Source organism: Ambystoma mexicanum, chromosome 5p, assembly GCF_040938575.1.
Source record: "Ambystoma mexicanum isolate Mex_15411 chromosome 5p, UKY_AmexF1_1, whole genome shotgun sequence".
In the NCBI taxonomy this organism is placed as follows: Eukaryota; Metazoa; Chordata; class Amphibia; order Caudata; family Ambystomatidae; genus Ambystoma; species Ambystoma mexicanum.
Genome location: NC_090930.1, coordinates 836,340,290 through 836,360,638, shown reverse-complemented (window position 1 = coordinate 836,360,638; position 20,349 = coordinate 836,340,290). Strand labels below are relative to the sequence as shown.

General features: G+C 43.0%; 1 protein-coding gene across 3 annotated transcripts in view; it reads right to left on the bottom strand.

The window, feature by feature from the left end:
* Positions 1-20,349, bottom strand: part of CFAP70 (cilia and flagella associated protein 70) — a 1,359,754-nt gene that overhangs the window by 409,253 nt on the left and 930,152 nt on the right. The gene's annotated exons all lie outside the window — the stretch shown is intronic.

Here is a 20,349-nt window from a genome sequence, read left to right as displayed (position 1 = left end):
TTAAGGAACCTGTATATGTGGGGCACTATTAACCTGCTACTATACAATTATGGGGGATTTCTTATAATCCGGTCTAATTGTGTGCAAAACCGTAGCCCATTCCAGTACGGCATTTTCCATGATGTTCCTTGCCATAAGCATTTAGTCCCTCTAATTTACCTGCTACCAATTGGGCCAATTCTGCTTTTCACTCTCTGAGCTGCAGGCCTATGCAATATTTCCAAACCATGGCAATCCTTTGCTGCCCAAACCTAATACAAAAAAAAAACAACTTCCCTTGCCGCCATTTACAGGGGCTATCCTAATATAGAGGAGCACTGACCGAAAAACCGTACACAAAAAATAATCTAAAGGGCTAAATAACCAATGCACAGTTTTGCAAGGGAAAACAAGGTTTATTACATGCCATAGCTCTATGTGGGCTATCCTAATCTGGGTATGGTTCGACCATAGAAACACGACGGCACTACCACCCACCACACTTGCCCCGGTATACAGTGTCACTGTGCCGTTCGGCAGAGCATTTTGGTCCCATACCAGTGGTACTGACTAACAGTGTGGGTTGTTGTGCATACACTGGTGTGTTATCGGGTGCTGGAAATTTCATTTGTGATGGTGCTGGTGCTTGAAATTGCTGCTGGGGCATGTGTGCTGGCGCCACACCATACACTTGGAGGCATCATCCCATAATACTGTGGATAATGGACCGAAGTTACAGGTCTAATGGGATATGCTCAGGATCATGCACTGCCACTTGCCTACTCCTATATTCTCATGCAAAATGGCCCATTCCCTCACATGACCCACACGGTCTGGTCCACCAAATCCTCCTCTACCTCCATTCATCCCCTTTTGATTTGAGAATAACCTCTCTGACACCCTCCCTGATAGCCACCCTTGCTTACGCCCTGGTACTCTCTATTATCTGGATAACTTTCATACCATTCCGTCCACTCAGGCACTATCCTCTGTTCCCTCGGTGCTATCCACGGGTCCACCTGCCCCACGGGTGGCCCCGAATCACCGCCCCTCAATCCTCAACTTCGCCAGCTTTTTCTATACCAACTTTGCTTCAGCCTTCTGCGCATTATCTACCACTTCCTTCTCCCTTTCCTGCCTCCTTCTACAATGGTGTCATATAATTGCCTGTATCTCTGCCCATCGCTTAGCCCTGATCCCCAGTGCCTTGTCCTAACCTTTCTGTACATCCTTTGGGAGACCTTTCTTGAGCATGTGATAAAATATTGGCATAGTCTTATCCCATGGTTCCCCTGTCTCAGCCCTCCACTTCTCCTGAATCTGTAATATATATTGTGCTGAGTCTTTGTCCTCTTTCATGGTCCGTGCCATTATCGAAAGTCAAATGTATGCCCGGTGTATTGGGATCCTCTATTTGTATGGGAAGTCCATACCTTCGCTCGGCAATCATTAAAATGCGCCCCATCATGATTGTCATCATCCATTCAAATGCCTGGATACCCAGCTCTTTTTCAAATGTCATCCACTTGGTCTCCCAATAATGCGGTAGACAAATGTTTTCCAGAGTGTATATCAACTTGACTACTCCCGCTGGGAGCGAAAGTGGTGCCTTCATTATTTTCTATCCATGCGTGGCCAGGGCACGTACTGTGCTCTGCCAGGCCCTTTATGGAACAGGAACTGTGTTCTTACCTTCTTTACCAGTACCTTTTCCCACCTCTCTTCCCTTTTACCACTGCCATGCAACATGGCCATGCCCTAAGCCTAGGACCCCACACACTTTCTACCCTTGGCATCACTCTAGGCAGCCCTTTGTCTCTTTGCTCATCACCCACTCCTCCTCCTCTGCAGCTCCTACATCAACATCCGGTCTAATTGACACATAGTCTAGGCTGCCTGATAGTGAAAATCCCTCTCCATACCTGTAATTTTTATTTCCCCCATTTTCTTTTTCAACATGCACATCCCTAATCGCAGTGCTATCAATCCAAACTAGAATGTAACCTGCTCTCCCATTCATCAGTGCCTAATGGTGCTCTTCACCTCAACTCCCATTCTAGCTTTGCTTGCGCGAGCTATACCTCTGTCCTTCGTAACTCTGTTTCTAAGTCTCTTCAAGGCCTGTTCTCCATTTCCATAACTAATGGGGTGCACATGGTATCTGGTTCTGGGGGCTGAGGGACAGTTTCATAGGTCGCACAGGCCCTTTGTCGTGACACTGCATGGGGCACATATTCGGGGTTAGTGTAATCTGTGGTGCTTGCAAAGGATAACACCCCTCTGGGGGTGGCAGAGCTGTGATGGAGTTGAAGGGGCTTCACTGGACTCAGCGGCTCTATTAGGTGCGGGGGTGACGCAGGACACTTGTATAACAATTTCCTCCCTTCTAGGTTACCCAGGGACATCTTCCAAATCCTGAACCATCCTCCAGGTCTCCAAAAGGTTCTTAATTCTTTTTGTTACTTTCGCCCCCTATACTTCACAACTAAATACGTATGCATATGGCCCAGAACATCTTTGTCAATTGTTCCTTCCTCGTGCCATGGTTTATGTATCCATCCCGTCGTGTCAGTGACCCACTCCCTATGATGTTTTATTATCTTCTCTTGGTACAGCGGAATCGCCATAAACATTTATTCGAGTGGGGTGAGAGAACTCATTGTTCCATCAAAACTATACTTATAATACTATTTTGATCAATATACACCGAACAGTGCCAATATACCTTCCCTTCTCCCAATACAACCCACACTCCCCGTCCTCTTCGCCCCAGACACCACACACTCACCACACCACACCTTTCATCACACAACTCAAACACCACCAATCCAACCCACACTTTCAAAAAAACACCTTAAGTCACAAATCAATATTTACCACAATGACATACTAATAGTTTAGACTCTTCCTCAGTCTCCTCTTCGAGATGAGTACATTTACCTCCTTACACCCCTGTATGCTGAGCGAAGGGATCCCAGGACCACCATATACTAGGCGTATACAAGTAAATCACACTTATTTACAAAAGGTTTCAACCCTTCCTCTATCCCCTTGACTCAGGAGGAGAGGGTATTTATCTTCTCACACTCCCTTATGCCGAGTGGAGGGTCCGAGGTCCTCCATATAATGGACCTCACCTCTATTATATTTCCTGCAGCACTGCCTTTCCTCCGCAAATGGAGGAGATCCCGTTTCACTCTCCTCTTTTTACCTCATAATAAACCATGATATCACCTTTCATCTCAGCAGAGGAGATCCCTGTGGCCACACATATATATATATATATATATATATATAAGGAGAAAAAAAACAAGGAAAGGTGTGCACTCCAGTTCCCTGCATATATATATATATATATATATATATATATATATATATATATATATATATATATATATATATATATATAACTAAATATTGCCACATGGTCTTATACAACCCACACATTCACCATGAACTCACTCCACATGTACACACTTCTCCCCCTCATTGTTTTCTCCAACAAAGGAGTACTTTACTCTATGCATTCTCCCAAGCAGATCTGATGCGGGGTCCCATCAATAGCCTGCACAATCTGGAAGCAGCGCCCCATTCCAAGGAGCAGATAGGCCTTCTCCAAAAACGGTGCCGGCGAACCTCTCGTCACTGCAGATGGGCGCTGCACCCCAGTGAACCCGGGGGCTCTTTTACTCAAGGTAACATGTCATACTATGGATGGGGAAGAAAATAACTTCTCAGGCTAAATAACACAAATGACTCAGGAAGTTGGCAAATGTCACTGTTTTTTTAACAATGATCTAAAACAGGGAGTACAGCAGACATCAGCAGACGTCTCACAGCAATTCTCAACACAGTTTGTAAAGATCACAGTTAAATAATGAAAATTCGTCTTTCATGATGTCATACTATGTGGCAAACTTGAAAACCTACGTGGGACTGTGGTTGGCTTAAGGGGAACATCTCAGTATACTTTTTATATGGATAGGATCGTGATTGGGCCTCTATAGTTAGGTGGGCACTCTTGCCCTTCCCATGTGCAAGTCATAGTGCATCGATAACTACTAGAAACACGACATTTAATTGGTTTTCAAACTATAAGGCTCTTTGGTATACAGCCTTCTATAATTGGTTGGCATGCTTGTACCCTTCTGGAATATTTGATGCTTTAGCAGCATGTAAGCTGCTACCGCAGGTGTTGGAGGGTGAGCCTGACCATGTCTCCCCACCCAATTAACCCAGTATCTCTCATGCTGTCTGCCATTCACATTGTCTTTGAACTTGGCCTTGCAGTAGCTCCTTGCCTCTGGGAATAAAAGGGAATACAGGCACTCGCTATCTCCAATCTAGTTCACCATGCTCTTCGTCTATTTTCATCCTCAGCTCATGTGATCAGAGACCGTGAATTTGCTCTTATTCTAGCATTTAATAGTCTTTAATGAAAAAATGTGGCACTTATGGTGTTCTCTCTTTGCAACTTAACAAGGGATGCCTTGCCTTCTCATGTCTACTGTTCTTTGCAGTTGATAACCAGTTCTTGGCTGCTTTCAGTCCTTGACACCAAGCCAGGCAACCTCTTCGGTCTTGCTTTGAGTTTGAACCTTTTCTTTAATGAAACACACATAGCCTTAATCCATCTTCCTTCATGGAGACTCGCTTACTACATTATGTCATTGATTATCCAGAACTCTATATACATGTTGATGGCGCCGCCTGCAGTCTACATACCACAGATAGCCAGCATTAAGAATACTTTGTCTACTTGCGTTACAGCATCTGTACAATTGTAAAACGACTTACGTTTTCTGCAGTGTTCTTCACACATGCAATCTTGGTTCTGCACATAAAGCTTACTCGATTCTTTACTTCAATCTTAGATTCTTTATGGTCTATGCATTTTCTTCTCTGATCATTCTTTTCAGGGCATCACATTCACCTTTCGTGACATCACCAGCTTCTTCCGTTTGCATCTTTATACTTCTTCAGGCACTTTCCCTAAGAGCCCATCTGTTCTTCGAGGATACCTCACACAGGGTCTTCTAAACTGATATCTTGCCTCAACGATTCTTCGTGGTATAGGTACCATTACTTGCACTGCACAGGTCACGACTTCCGGTTGCCAACACATAAGTAGAATAGGGGCGGGATTTCCTGTAGAGGAATTACGCTCCTCCTCCCCACTCCCCCATCTGGTCGAGTCATCGACCACTCCTTCACCAGTTTCCACAGCTCGGCATCCTCTCTTGAAGAAGTGCTTTTTCGGAGTCTAGATCTTTACTACTCCTTTCAGGGATCCTGCTGATTTCACGTGTTCATCAATACTCCAGGTCATAGGACTGCATCAGCCATTCGGATTGCAGTAAATCCATCATCCCACATATTTCTTGGATGTAGGAACTTCGTTCTCTCTGGTGCTAAGATGCTGGCCTTTACGTAGTCTCTGATTTCTTCATCTATCAACTCCTTAAATTTAAGACCGGATTCAATATCGATCATGGTCTTCATACCTACTGCCTTCTTCGCTGTCTTCTTGCACTGTGTAATTATCTTGATTGCAAAGAATCCAAACATCATCATCACGAGTATTGCTCCCAAGAGTTTGAAGATATTCGCCATCCACTGTGGAACCCATGACAAGATAGACACGAACCAGCTGTCATCTGCAATATCTTCTGTCTCATCTTCCATCTTGTCATGTAGGTTTGTCAGCAGCGTTATGGCCTCTGTCAAGGTCCCATTCTCGTCATCATGAGAAGGTATGAACGTGCAACATGATTCTCCAATTTTGGGGAAAAACACCTCCATCCATTAATGTGATCATGTCGAGAACATATCTATTCTGGAGAGTCATCCGTCTTATGGCTCCCTGTGGCTGTAAGGATTACATTCAAAATCTTTTTCATTGTCCACAAGGCTTTCTGGGGCCTGGGTCCAATATACCTTCAGCTGTCCCTTCATAAATACCTTCCCTCTCGAGCTCTTCGCTCCTCTACCTCTAGCTCCCTCAGGGTCAGTCGTTTTTCAAAGAAACGAGCTGGGGGTAGATCTTTGTCTTCGTCTGAGGCCTCCCTCTGGAACAGTCGCCCTGCCACTCTGAAACTTGAGGAAAACCATCTAAGGTTCCGAAAGCACCTCAAGACCTTCATCTTTGCTTCTGCCTTTGCCCCTCCTCTCACCTGCTGACTCTGCTCTCCTTCGCCACCGTACACCTGGTCTACCTTCTGACTTCTGGGCCCAGGTACCTGCTCACCTTGCCACCCAACCGCACTGCCTCCTGGCAATCCCTTGCACTGGGGCCTGTATCTGTAATCATACAGAACCCCCCTTTTTTAACGGCACTTTCCAATTCTCACCCTGTCTGTTGCCTTAAACCTAGCACTTGCCACCTGCTGGCTGCACTACTACTGTTTGTTGCCTGTTACTATTTATTTATTATTTATCTTTTTCCTTTGCTCTGCACTTTCCACTTCTCGACCTTTCATACACTTTTCCCCTTTTCCCTTTCCCATGCACTTGCGCATTCTCAATGTCACTGCACCTAGTAAGATTGTCGTTTTGTTCTCCCTTGTTCACCTCCCTTGCCTTGTCGCGCTCTGAAACACATGTGTACGAGCATGATATGAATAAAATATCAATATCAATAACTCTTCCATGATCGCATTGAATCCCTTTATAGTATTGTTGATCATCTGCAGGAGTTCCCATCTGGTAATCTGTAACCATTTGGCATTAGCCATTGTCTGGATCACTGGCATGAAGATAGTCATGAATACTGCAACAGTTTGACTGAACAACCTGTGTTTATACAGAATTGAATCAAAGGCTTTATTGACTTTGCTGAAAAGTAGTTCTCTCTCCTGGTTTGATTAAGAAACTCAAGTGGTCTTCTCCTTCTTAAATGAGCATCTGCTTTCAGAAACTCTCCAATGTTCAGGTCACTCTTCAGAATCACTAATGCTGGAAAGTGAATAAGCACTAGAGAACACAAAACTCCACAATCCGCGGGCAGCTTCATGTAAGCTCTGGATCCACAGCCCGGTAGTGATCCATTAATACTACTGTTCCATCCTTCATGCCTGGTACATCAAAAATTCGACCACATTGATGATTTACGCCAACCTTCCTTGTGCCACTATTTCTGATGCATAAGACTGGACTGGTGAAAAGCACTATTTGTAACGGTCCTCCTTTATCGTGGACCCAGGTTAACAGCTTCACAATTTTCGGGAAGTAGTGCTTGCATTCCTTTTCTTCAGTATCTATAACTGGCTCATAAAATCCCTTTATTGCTGCTGCTCTGCACAAGATCAACCCTTCCACCCACCCTTCCGGAGTTAACACTGTTCCTTTAATTTGCAACTGGGCTCTTTCCTTAGAGCTTCGTATCTCTTCTGGATTCTTGCCTTGACAGTCTAGCATCTTGTTTTCTTCTCTTCTAATGCCTGCTCTGTTTATTCCGGACTGCTCATTTTGTATCACTAGATTTTGCGTTTGTGGTTTTTCGCTGGTCTTCAAATCTAGTACATAGTTATCTTCTCGTGGAGCCGTCTTCTCAGTCACCCATATCAAGGAAGCTGTTCGACCCTGGAACTGGCCTCTTGTCTGGCAGAGTGCAAGATGCGTTAGACAGTGAGCCCTTTGAACTGGGATTTATGTAGCTATAAAGATCTTGGTGGTCCCCACAACAAAAGGTATGAGCATATAACATAACAACTCTCCTTAGAGGTCTTTTCACCCATTTTCTTCATGTGCTGATACCACATGTTGTTACCCAGATGTGTCATACTGTCTAAATATGTGTCAATATTATCATCTTCCTCTGTACTTCTCTTATGTCTTTTTCCTTTAAAATTAGTATTTACATAATGATTAAAAAGCATATCGAAAACAGTCCATCCTACAGGCGCGACCATAGAAACATTTGTCTCAGCACTAGGCAATCTTATGTGAGCTTCAAAAGTAGGGCGAATCACAAAGGGTTTCTGTCTCTCGATACGAGATAACTCTACGTGAGTCACTGGTGTGGGGAGAGTCAAAGGAATCTCTACCTTGCTCGGACCAAAGAAATAAAGTGTATGGATCAGGAGAACGAGAAGAACAAAAATGAATGCTGAACATGCATATATTGTACACCAATACATTAGTCCCCACCATCTGTGATTCTCTGGACGTTGCCGGACTTGCTCATTTTCTAAAATCATATTACGTTCTACATTTCTCATCATGCCTGTATACAACTTTTAAGGAAGGAAAAAACCTTTTAAATCAGGCAACTGTTAAATGATAAGGTAGCTGCAGAATTTGTTCAATTATCGCCATCAGCAGCCTCCTTATTGCAGGGCCATTTTTAGGATCATGCAGAAAAGTAGGTATGTTGATACTGCGCCCAACAATAGCAGGATAGGCCCTGAGAACGAATACAAAAACAGCAAGTAAGATCCTATAGGCATCATCTTTTGACAAAACCATGAGGTCCACCAAATAAATGCTTCAGAAACATGCATATTGCGCCCAAGTCCAAGCACAGCGGCACTGCGCTGTTCTGGATCACCTGCAATGTTCTAAGATTTGTCTGAGATGTACCAATCAAAAGACTGTTACAGTAGTCCAGCTTGCAGTTCACAATTGCAGCCGCTATCAATGCAAGATTTTCTGTGGACAGATAAGGACGGATCTGCCATAGAAGTTGGATGTAAAAGTGGCAAGAAGACTTGAGGAAGTTGGTCTGCCAACTAAAAGACAGCTGAGGGGCAAAGTATACCCCAAGAGTTTTTACATTTTTTGATACGTAAATAACATGATGACCAATCAAAAAATTCTCGTATTTCACATCCAGTTTCTTTAGCCGCTGCTGAGTGCCCACAATGAGCAACTCAGTTTTAGCGTTATTGACGGCCAGAGAATTCAGGGCCATCCAGTTCTGAATTTCCCTAAAGATGAGATTAATACACTCAAGATCTTTTTGATATTCACCTGTAAGTTTGATGACTATCTGTGTGTCGTCGGCATAATTGGCAAAATATATGCCCATGGCCGACAGAAGAACACAGAGAAGACGTGAGTATATATTAAAAAGAAGGGGCGATAAGCATGACCCCTGTGGGACACCACATAGAAGGATGGAGGCAATGGAGAAGGCAGTGTCTTTGGTTACTCTCATATTACGTGGGCCTAGGAAAGATTTAAACCAAGTCGTTGCTTCTTTGGTGCATTTTCCAACTGATATTAACCTGTCCGCCAAAAGTTGGTGATCAACAAGATCAAATGCGGCGGACAGGTCCAGAAGCAGCAGTAAGGCTGTATTGCCCTCATCAACAATGGCAGCAATATGGGATTTTAAATGAAGCAGTGCCGTCTCGGTCCCATGATTGGGCCGGAATCCAGATTGTTGTGTTGCTAAAATGTCATGTTCCCCAACAAACATCTGATATTAATTATAAGCAATTTTATCCAGAATCTTCAGGATAAGGGGAACATTTGTAATCGGCCGATAATTACCAGCCTCTGCTGGATCCAAATTTTCCTTTTTAAGTAGGGGTGTAACCCATGCTTCCTTTATATTTTCAGGTACGAATGACTCATGAAAAGACCGGTTGATAAAGGTAGTCACTAAAGGGGCGAGAGTAGAGATGTATTCTTTAAACAGTGTAGCAGGAAATACATCCCCTTTACATGAGGTAGGTTTGAGCCGCGAGACTGTCTCAATAACAGTTTCTACTGAGACTGAGCTAAAGGAAAAGAGAGGGTGATCCTTGAGAGGTTCTGTGATATCTGACAACAGAGTTGTGTGCTTAGAAATAAGTTTGACTTGGGCATTGATATTATTTTGATGAGTAAGGGTTTTGTTAGTAAAGCTGTTATGAATATCTTGACAACAGAGACTATCAGCATGAGGGACGGTAGTCGTAGAACCGCCCTTCAATTCCTGAAGGATGGAAAAAAGCTCCTTTGAGCTTGACTTAGATTTAAAAATCTGAGAATTCAGATGTGATTCTTTAGTAAGAAGAATAAGAGCTTTATAACGTCTGACGGAAAGTCTGTATAAGGTAAGATTTGTCTCAGTCGGGTGCTTTCGCCATAATCGTTCTAGCTGATGTTTTTTCGCACAAGCTTCATTTATCTCAGCTGAAAATGGGACATATGAAGAATTATTTCCCTTCTTTACAGAGGGTTTGAGAGGAGCAAGAGCATCAAATGCTGTATCAACTGCAGATATAATGTTAGATACAAAGACTTCGTGCGACATCGGTTCTTGAAGTGATGGCAACAGCGGAAGAACTGCATCACGGAAAGCATCTTCTGTGATTTTGCGAATATTCCTGGTCATAATAGGTGTATGTAATTGTTTATCAATACTGACGGGATTGTGATGATCTATCTCAAAGCGTATTGAGTGATGATCTGACCAGATACACGTATCCACTACAATATTAGTAATGGGTGCGTTCTTAGATAAAACCCAATCTAGTGTATTACCACCAATGTGAGTGGGGATCTTGATATGCTGAACAAAGTGAAGAGATGATAAGGACTCGGCAAAGGAGATGGAGGGTCCATCCGATGAGTTGTTTGCTCATAAGTTAAGGTCTCCTATAATAATAATAGGATAATGTGGTTTACATGCGTTACCGATAAAGGCCAATATTTGTTCTTCAAAAAGAGGTGTATTAATGGGAGGTCTATAAAGAAGTAAAATATTAAAGAAGGATGTTGGTTCGAGACCGAGTTTAAGAAATAGCCCTCGCACTGATCCAGTGCGGGTTTGCTTGATTCATGCAATTTGAGAGTAGATCTGCATATAAGTGCCACTCCTCCACCCCGTTTATCCTGTCTATTAGAGTAAAAGAACAGATAACCAGGTGGAGTAGCCATTTGAAGGGAATGGATAGCTGCTTCATGTACCCAGGTTTCTGTTAGAGCACAGATGTCCACTTGGGTTTGTACTATGAGATCAGCCACCTCATGGCAGTGCTTTACCAGTGAACGTGTGTTTAGTAGCAAGTACTTTACTATTTTAACCTTAGGTGTTATTTTAGTTAAGGTAGTAGAGACAGCATGTAAGGTAGAGCCCATTGACGAGCCCTACTTAGTTAAAATTGGAATAGAGTTTCCAGGAGTGGGAGGCGCAATTTTGGGTATTATTAAGGGTGTTATAATTGCGTTGTCGAGTGCTACCGGGTGCAGCCTCGTTCTCCGGTTCCGAGAGATGGATGCTACAAGGTCAAACCGGGAAGTCATAATTTGACTAGAAAATTAGATCTAATAAATACAAGTGGCAGCAGGGATAGTGGCAGGTACAGGTACTCACAACCACGAACCGCCACAAACCGTCCCAGACGCGCCACCGCTGACGCGCCTGACGTGTCTAAATGAACGGTGAAAAACTACAAGTCTGATGGGAGTTGTAGTCCCGTCACGCTGCGAATCAGCAGATAGTGCACAATGGAGTCCAAGGACTCTAGAAGCCACTAAAGAGCTACGATTCTACTTTTTTTTCCCGAAAAACAGCAATATTATAAATGAGTTAGCAGGTATTTTACAATTAAATGCTAGAAATGCTAATCTGAACGTAGAATGTGCAAATTGCAAAGAGCTTCACAATCTAAAACTTAAACGTAGCTTTTCTAAAATATTAACAATTCTAAAAACAATTCTGAACGGAGGCGTGCTAAAATACAAAGAAGATGCTGTCGTTTAAACATACTTCACAATGTGTCAACACTCTTTCTAGAGTTCATTTTCAAAATAGTCTGTGGCTCAAGAACAGAGATCATACTCCTGCTATTATATCTACAAAGAGTGTCCTGGAGAGCTACAGTCCAAGTGCAAATCTGCACCCTTTTTATCAATCCACTGGTTTATCGTCCTTCTTTCTCGTCATCGATCAAGTCTGCACAGGCTGAAATTCTTCTCGTCTTGCTTCCTAAATAATCATTGGGGGTACGTCGACCTCTCCACTGCAAACTTTTACATCACCAAGATGGATTCACGCTCTTCTACCCTGAACCTTCACTGCAGAGGGAGTAAGATTTTCCACAACAAAGGGACCTAAGAATCTAGGCTCACACCACTTCCTGGTGAAATTGCAGATTAACACTAAATCACCAATGAATAGCTTTGGTGCTGATAAAAGTTCATTAACTCTGGTTGCTGAATGGTCTTCATCAGTGTGGGAGACTGACACCCCTTGCGCTTCAGTTCATCTGAAATGACAGATACTATCAGTCATACATGTTAAGTACTCATTTAGCTCATTTCCTAACAGTTCTGCACTATTCTGGGCATTACCCCTGCTCCTCGATGGAGGAGTCAAAGGCATTCTCATTTGTCTCCCTGTTACTTGTTCGTGGGGTGTAAGGTGATGGTCAGAAACAGGCAGATTCCTTAGGCATATAGTGCTAAGGGCAGGCAATATAGCCATCCCTGTTTAAGTGTTAATTTTAATTTGGCTACTCTCTCTTTCAAGAGGCAGTTGAGTCTCTAACATATTCCATTTGCATGCGGGTGATAAGCCGAAGAAAACGTGTGCTTTATATTCAAAAGAGCGCTATTTGTTCAAATACTTCATTAACAAAATGTGGCCCATTATCGTATCTCAGCACTTCACACACTCCCCATCTTGGAGAGACTTCACATACTAAAAACTTTGCAAACTTTGCTGCGCAAGTGGCATCAGGGTGTGTACAAGGACCGGCTTCGATCCACCCGGAAGAGGGACACACCACCACTATCAAATACCTGTATCCACTACATACTTGCAGCATATCAACATAATCAATATTTTTTTTATTGTACATTTTTTATAGTTTGATCATACAAACTTTTGTTACAATGTTTCCTCTGCGTCAAATGTCTCAGATCGACATAATAATGTGTGTATTTCTTCCCCACAGTCTTTCCGTTTTCCAAATTACAGGTTAGCCCAGGGTGAAACCTGATGCCAAAAAGTAAAGGAGGAACAGGAAGAGGAAGAAGTCCTTCTTATCATTCTCCACCGGATTCCGTAAGTTTGGTCATTCAATATCGAATCCAAGTAGTCAATTGTTCGACAAGTCAGCATCACATTATTACCTCCCAGAATTACAACCCACCAGTCTTCCAAATTCAGGTTTACAGGAGCATACTTTCCTAGATGTCGTGTTCTTTGGATTTTTAATGCCACACAGTCAATTAGTAGATGTTTACTGGACTAGACTTCAGCATTACGAAATCTGCATGGATTGTCGTCCATTTCTTTGGCATGTATCATGAAGAGTAGCTCCTTGGTCCTCAGGGCATTTAACTGCAGTTTCAAAAACCTATCTCGATGGTATCTGGAAGGAAATTGTTTCAGATAAGAAGGTGGCGAATCTAAACTGTTCGCAACCCGACCCAGATAGACCGCAGAAGTTAGGTTGTTGTATCGTTCTTGATTCATTGCCATTGTTTAATTTTTTTCTTTGTAATTTGTGGATGGCATAATAGAGTGTCCATATTGATGTCAGCATAGCTCAATGTGTCTTTAAGTTTTGCTTCCCAGTCTTTAAACAAGTCACTCTGGTATCCGTGTCCGGAGTTTCTAAAGATTTCATATGCTGGTTCGGGAGTACTTCGGTTCATCTTTCTTAAAAGTGACAATGATTTCCATAGGACTATTCCTAGAAGAGAATTCATGGCGAGTTCATTTCGGATGTTGATAACTGAGATATACTTGGGAAGCCTTAAAACTTTTCTCCAAAATAGGCCTTCTAAGTAGGGCCAAATTCTGTGATTTAGGTTCCAGGCTGCTTCTGCGCCATAAGTTAATGCTGGTATAACTTTCAGTTGATAGAAGTCGCGCACAGGTAGAATCGTGAACTTGCCGTAGAGTCTATGCAGTTTTGCAGCTTGAAGTGCAAATGCCTTTGTTCAATGTATTAGGTCCTGTGACCAGCCCCATTCTCTTATAGAGGTATTGAAAAGGATACCCAAGTATGGTATTTCATTTATTTTCTCTATAGTTTGACCACGTGAAGTTTTTGTTCCTTTTACCTATAGATGCTCAGATTGTCATTACTTTAGTTTTTGCTACGTTGATGAGTAGCTTGTTTTCTGTCATATATACGTCTAGGGCAGCTAAGAGCCTTTGGAGACCTATCTGAATTAGGTCAATGAGGACTATGTCGTCGGCATACGCAAGTCCTCTAATTTGTTGCCCCTTCATCTTAGCTGGGAAAGTTTTGGCATGTTTTAGTGCAGCAGGGATGTCTGCAATAAACAACTTAAACAGTAGGGCGGCTAAAGGACAGCCTTGTTTTACGCCTGTATTTGTTTCAATAGGGTTTGTCAGATCTCCCTGTTTGTTTAGGCGTACTCTGATAGAAGTGTTTGTAGGCAGGGGGCGATTATTGGTTGCAGGATTTCTTCCAGACATGCCCAGCTACTTAGTTTTCTCCATAAGAGCTCCCGATTAATTGAATCGAAAGCTTGACGCATGTCTATGAAAGCAATATGTACGTTTTTTGTTTTTGTTTCATGGCTGCTAACTTTAGTAGGTTCAAGATCACTAGATTTACTTCGGTCCCGACTCCTTTAGTGAACCCTGTATCTAGTCGATTTTTCTTTGAGACCCACGTTGCCAATTTCTGCTGCAGAAAGGATGCCATTATCTTTCCAATCGTGTCTGACAGCGTGATTTGCCGGTAATCGTTAGGGTCTTCGCGGTTTCCTTTTTATGAATTGCACTATTATAGCCGTTGTCCATGATCGAGGCACTATTTTTGCCTTTGCAATGTGCCTGGAAAGGGATTCAATGAACAATGCCCATTCTATCCTGTTCTTTTTTAGCATTATGTTACTGATGCCATCTGGGCCTGCTGCTCGGGAATTCTTTAGCTTCGTGATCTTAGTACCTATATCATCCAGGGATTCAATCGTGTCCCACTCCTTTTGGGCGATTGTGTCTTGGCAAGATGCACTTTCAGCCGTGGTAAAGAATAACTTGGCAAAGTGTTTTGTCCAAGTGCCCTTTGCTACACCATTTCATAACATTGCGCTTTGAGCTATCGCCTCGTTATTCAGCATAGACGAGATTTCTCTCGAGCTGTGTGTCACAATTAGCTTTAGCATCAGTGCTCTACATTCTTGGTCTCTCATTGATGCAAAGGTTTTTAGCCAATTTCAATATTTTAATTTCCTTTTTTTGATCATTATAGATGTCTCAGCACCAGGGTTTTTCTTCATTTTCCTTACATCTTTCAATAAGTTATTTTTTTGGTTGTGGACCGTTTGACTCCAAGTGTGTTTATGTTGGAGGTTTGAACCTGTTGAGTCGCTCCGTTGAGTTTGAAATGGCATCAGCAGTGGAATGTAGTTTATCTGGGCCTCTGGCACGACTTCTTTGGATCATAGGAAGTTGGTCATATTTGTGATCTGGTCCTTATTTACTCTTAAAGGGTTGCCTGCCTGATTTATCGCCAATTTGCCTCCAGGCATTCTGACCGCTTGGTGTTGTTCAATAGACCAAAGGAGCACCAAAGCATTGTGGTCGCTCCTTGTTGTTGCGGTTACTGTAAACTCCACCACTTGGCCCCATAAATTCGAAGAAACCCAGATGTAATCAAGTGTTTTGTGGGATCCCTCGTTGATCCACGTTGGTCGAGGAGGCACATCACCAGTTACATTTCCATTTACCATATCGCAATTACACATTTTCATCACTTGAGACCAACTCTTACATCTGGACGATGAGATGGAGTACGTGCCGGAAGTTGCATGTAGGTTTTGTGTTATATCAATTAATTCCGTGTGATCTAATTGGCCTTGATCTACTATGGTTGTTATTGATTTAATAAAGTGGTTTGTGGAGATCTTCGCCGGATTCCAATACAAATTAATCACAAGCATATGTTTAGGGTTCATGGGTTAATGCGACTTAAACTGCAGCAATGTACATTGTACGAAGGGGTTTGGGTTTGATGTGTCTATCACGTCCCAACCTTTTCCTTGTTTGATCATCGTGATTAGCCCTGAAAAAGGTCTTCCTAAGTTGTTTTTGATGGCGGGGTTAAGCAAAGTGGGATATCCATCTCTCGTGGGTCTCTTGTAGGCATATTATCAGGTTCTTCACAAGGTCAATAGGAAATTCATTGAAAAGATGTAAGAAGCCCCTTGTATTACAGGATATGGCGGAGAGCCGGTCCTCCTTGTCCTCATTTCATTGCTAGTTGGAGTTTCTTCCTAATCTTCGATCGGATATGCTCACTTTTTTTCATGGATCAACTTTACCGCAGGCATTTGGCGATTTGGTGGATGATTGCATCGTTTTCCTGAGGTTCAATCTGGTTAGTTCTTTGGCTTTTTCATTGGGCGAGTGTGTGTGGTCATTTTTAAAATGGGATTTCGATGAGGACTGTTCCATCTTTAGTACAAAGCCAAAGAACAGCAGTTCCTCGGCGGCTGCAAGTATTGCCTTTCGTACTACATGTGACTTGATGTGCAGCAGTACTATATCGGTGCTGGACTCACATATTCGACAATGTCAATGTCTTCTGTAATTATTGTCCGAAGTGACGGAACACTCTGGAGTAATTTCATGATGTTCCTACGGTTTAGATTAATTGAGTCTTCGTCGGCGAGTACGTTCTCTACTCGCAGTTTGCCAGGAAAGTCGTGAACCACTTCTGTTGGTTCTTTGTGTCGTCGTGTGTTAGTTCTGGATCTTTGTGCTGCTGTGAATTTAGGATTTAGGTTTGAACCCATTTTCTCTGAGGTGGAGGCAGCGGTGACCCTTGATTTGTGGTCGTTCTTTTGGCTTGAGGCATCGTTGCTCACGGATCTTTGCGACTTTGCGCAATTAGTTGACCTTGTTGAATCAGAAGCTGTCACTCGAGGACCTGAGTTAAGCTTTAGGCAGTCGTCTTGATTCCTTTTTGGGACACTCCGAACTCGGGCCCCAGGTCGATGAGGCGAAGCTACTGCAACTTCTCTCGTGTTATGGTCGATGGTAGGCGACGTGGTTTGACTAAGTTCGTCAGCCGAGCTGACTGAGTATGTTGAGAGGTCTGCGAGGTCGATGGATGACTCTGAGGAGTGTGTTGAGCTTTCTCCAGAGTCATGATGAGGACGTTTTTTTGGATTTTCTTCACAGCCTGCAGGCACCTCATTTTTGTCATTAGACATTTTTTGTTTTTTCTTGACCTGGACCATGGGATTTAGAGGCCCCCACACAAATAGACTGGGCCTGGTTGGCGTTGTTATATTTCTTATGAATTTTCTGGAGCCAGTGGATTGTTTCTTTGGATCAGTTTTTTTGATGTTCGTTTTCTTCCTTTCAGTTCTTGCAGACTTTTCTTGTGCTACTTGTCTTGGGATGATCTGCATAGTCTTTGCCGACCCTTTAAAGATGATAAACGTGGGAAAAGGCATTTTTGGCCGGCAAACTGGACAAGCCTGCGCATTGGTTCACTGTGTTGGAGTTTGCAGGCTTTTGTTGGCAAGATGCCAGATCATGCTGTCGAGCCGTTGGTGTAACTTTATTGCAGGCCTAGATTGCTCAGATGCTCAAATGACTCCTTTGCGGTTGCTATAGGGATTATTTCTTCGGCACGGGGCCCACTTACATGCAATTCTGATGGGACATCAGTGCCCATTGTTACTTGGGTGTAAGCGTTCTCTGAGCGTTTTTTTATATAATTACCTATTGATGTTCTCGAGGGCGCATGAGTGGGCAAGGCTGGTGGTGCGTTGCTGACTCCATTGGCTAAGTTCTCTCGCCGATCTCTGTGGCGAAGCCATTTCATACATTCCATCACAGCCTCCATTAAGACTGTCTTTTCGTGGTTGTAGCACATCGCAAGGTCGCTTAATCTTAATTGCCAGGCAGTTGTAAATTCAGCTTCCTTTTCCAAGCGTGCTTTCCATTTTGTATTTAGGGTTTTTGTATTTAGGGTTTCCATTTTGATTAAGTTTTTGTTCACATTGTTTAGGATCACGCCCTGTGTGCTTATAAACGATATGTAAATGCTGAAAAGGACCATTTGGTCGAGGAATCACTCTTCTGATTGTTTGCAGTGTGTGCCCAGCAGTAAACATTTGACATACGATGCAATTTACTACGTAAAATGCAATTTGTTCTAGCAGGTTAGGTATGGACAATATGGGCAATAGCTGCAGCAAGGCTCTCCCTAGCAGCATGCGCGGGGTAGTGCAACTGTTGAAACGCTACCCTTAATAATGCTACTGGCTTCACCAGCTTTCCAGTACTGTCTTGTCGCCACAATGCTTCAGTGGGGGATAAAGAACACCTCCTCCATTTCCAGAATTCTTGTACTTCCTGTGGTGCACTGCCTAGGATCTCCATTAACTGAGCTATTGATAAATGGTTAAACCCTTCCTGTACCACCATCATTTTAACCACCTTCTCCCTAACATTCAGAGTATCAAAGCTTGAAATATCTGGTGAATATGCAACCCCTTTAGCTTTGGCGTCTGCGGCTTCCTTCCCACAAGCCCACAAGAAATACAATCTGTTTGCTTAGTATGTGCTGTGCATTTAACTATTGTTATGGCTACTCGGAGCTGTAGTGCCTTAATGAGCCTTTGCAATAATAATGCGTGCTTCACTGGAGTGCCATCAGCTTGGAGGTAGCCCCTCCTTTTCCAATGTGTTAACCCTGCGTGTACAGTCTACGTCACATAGGCGGAGTCATTGTTTATCGTCACTTCCTGTCCTTTGTGTCTCTCAAGTGCCACAATAAGCGCTACCAATTCAGCCACTTGTGCTGAAAAGTGAGAGGGTAGTCTTGCACTCGCTGCATCCTCGAATTCACTGCTTGCTCTATGCCTTATTACGGCAGCATCTGAATGCCTTTCCACATTTGTTTGATCCATTTTTGACGAACCATCACTGAAGAGGATCTCCCCTCCTGCCAACGCGTTTTCTTTAAAGCGTGGGAGGTCATCGTAGAATTCTTCGTAGTTTGCGGAATCATGCACATGCTCACCCTCTGCCACTGGCTCAGCTACAAATGTGGCAGCGTTCCCTATTTTACAGCTGACAATTTTAATCGACGGATTAGATATAATAACTTCATACACGGAAGCCCTTTGAGATGTCAATGTACCCTTGGGTTTCTGCGAAATGGAAAACAAAGCATGCTCTAAAAAAAGTGTCATGGAACAGCCCATTACAATGCTTTCAGATTTCTCAATTGCGATTGCGGCGGCTGCCAATGACTCTTCGCACAGGAAATGTCCTTTCATTCCTGGGTCATATATCCCACTGTAATAAGCCAAAGGTTTGTACCTCAATGTAGTTCTCTGTGCCAGCACTGCTGTCATAACTGCCCCATCAATGTGTTGAAATAAAAAGAATTTGCCAGCATAGCTAGCAATCCCTAAAGCTGGAGCCATGCAAATTGCTTTTTTTAGCGCTTCGAATCCTTCCTCAGACCATTCTATTTTTTCTTTATTTGCCTGAGCTTTCTTCAAAGCCTGCAAAAGGGGTCTTGTGTATGAACTGTAGTCAAATACCAATGCTCTTACATAATTACGTAGTCCCAGAAATCGCTGCATCTGCTTTAGCGTGTGCAGTTTTACAGTTTTCATGATTGCCTCATCCCTTTCTGGTGTCACCTTCTTTCCCTCATGTGAGATCAACTGGCCTATGTACAACACTTCTTCTTGACAATACTGTAACTTCTCCTTGTCTACCTTGTATCCCTTGTCTGCAAGGATGGTCATTAACTGAATCGAGTCTTGCCTACACTCGTCTTCTGTTCTGCTACAAAACAGAATGGCATCTACGTACTGTATTACGGTATTTTTCAAATCAATATTGTCAAGATTCATCTGTAGGACTCTATTAAATATCAATGGAGACTCACAATACCCTTGAGGCAAACAAGTGTGTTTCAGTCGAATCGAATCTTTGTGCAACGGGATTGAGAAAAACAATTTTTTCAGGTCAATCACTGTGAAATATTGCACTTCCACCGAGATACTACATAGTATCGTCGCCGGATTTGGAACTAAAGGAAACTCAGCCTCTACAATCTGGTTAATCGGTCTCATTTCTTGTATAAATCCAGATGACCCTCCCTTTGATTTCTTGATAGGATACACCGCAGTATTACACAGTGACTCTGATGGCACCAGAATGCCTTGATCCATTAGTTCTGAAATAGTCTTAAAAATCCCCTCATCTGCCTCTTGAGACATTGGGTAGTGTCTTACTCGAGGTAAAATTGCTCCTAGTTTCAACTTTATCTTAACCTCTAACACTCCCTTTAATAGGCCAACATTATAAGGACCTGTAGTCCATAAAACACTTGGCATCTTTTCCAAGTCTTCATCAAAAAATGTTGGGCGTTGTCGCATTATGGCCATGTGCTGTGGTATTTCTCTTTCCTCTAT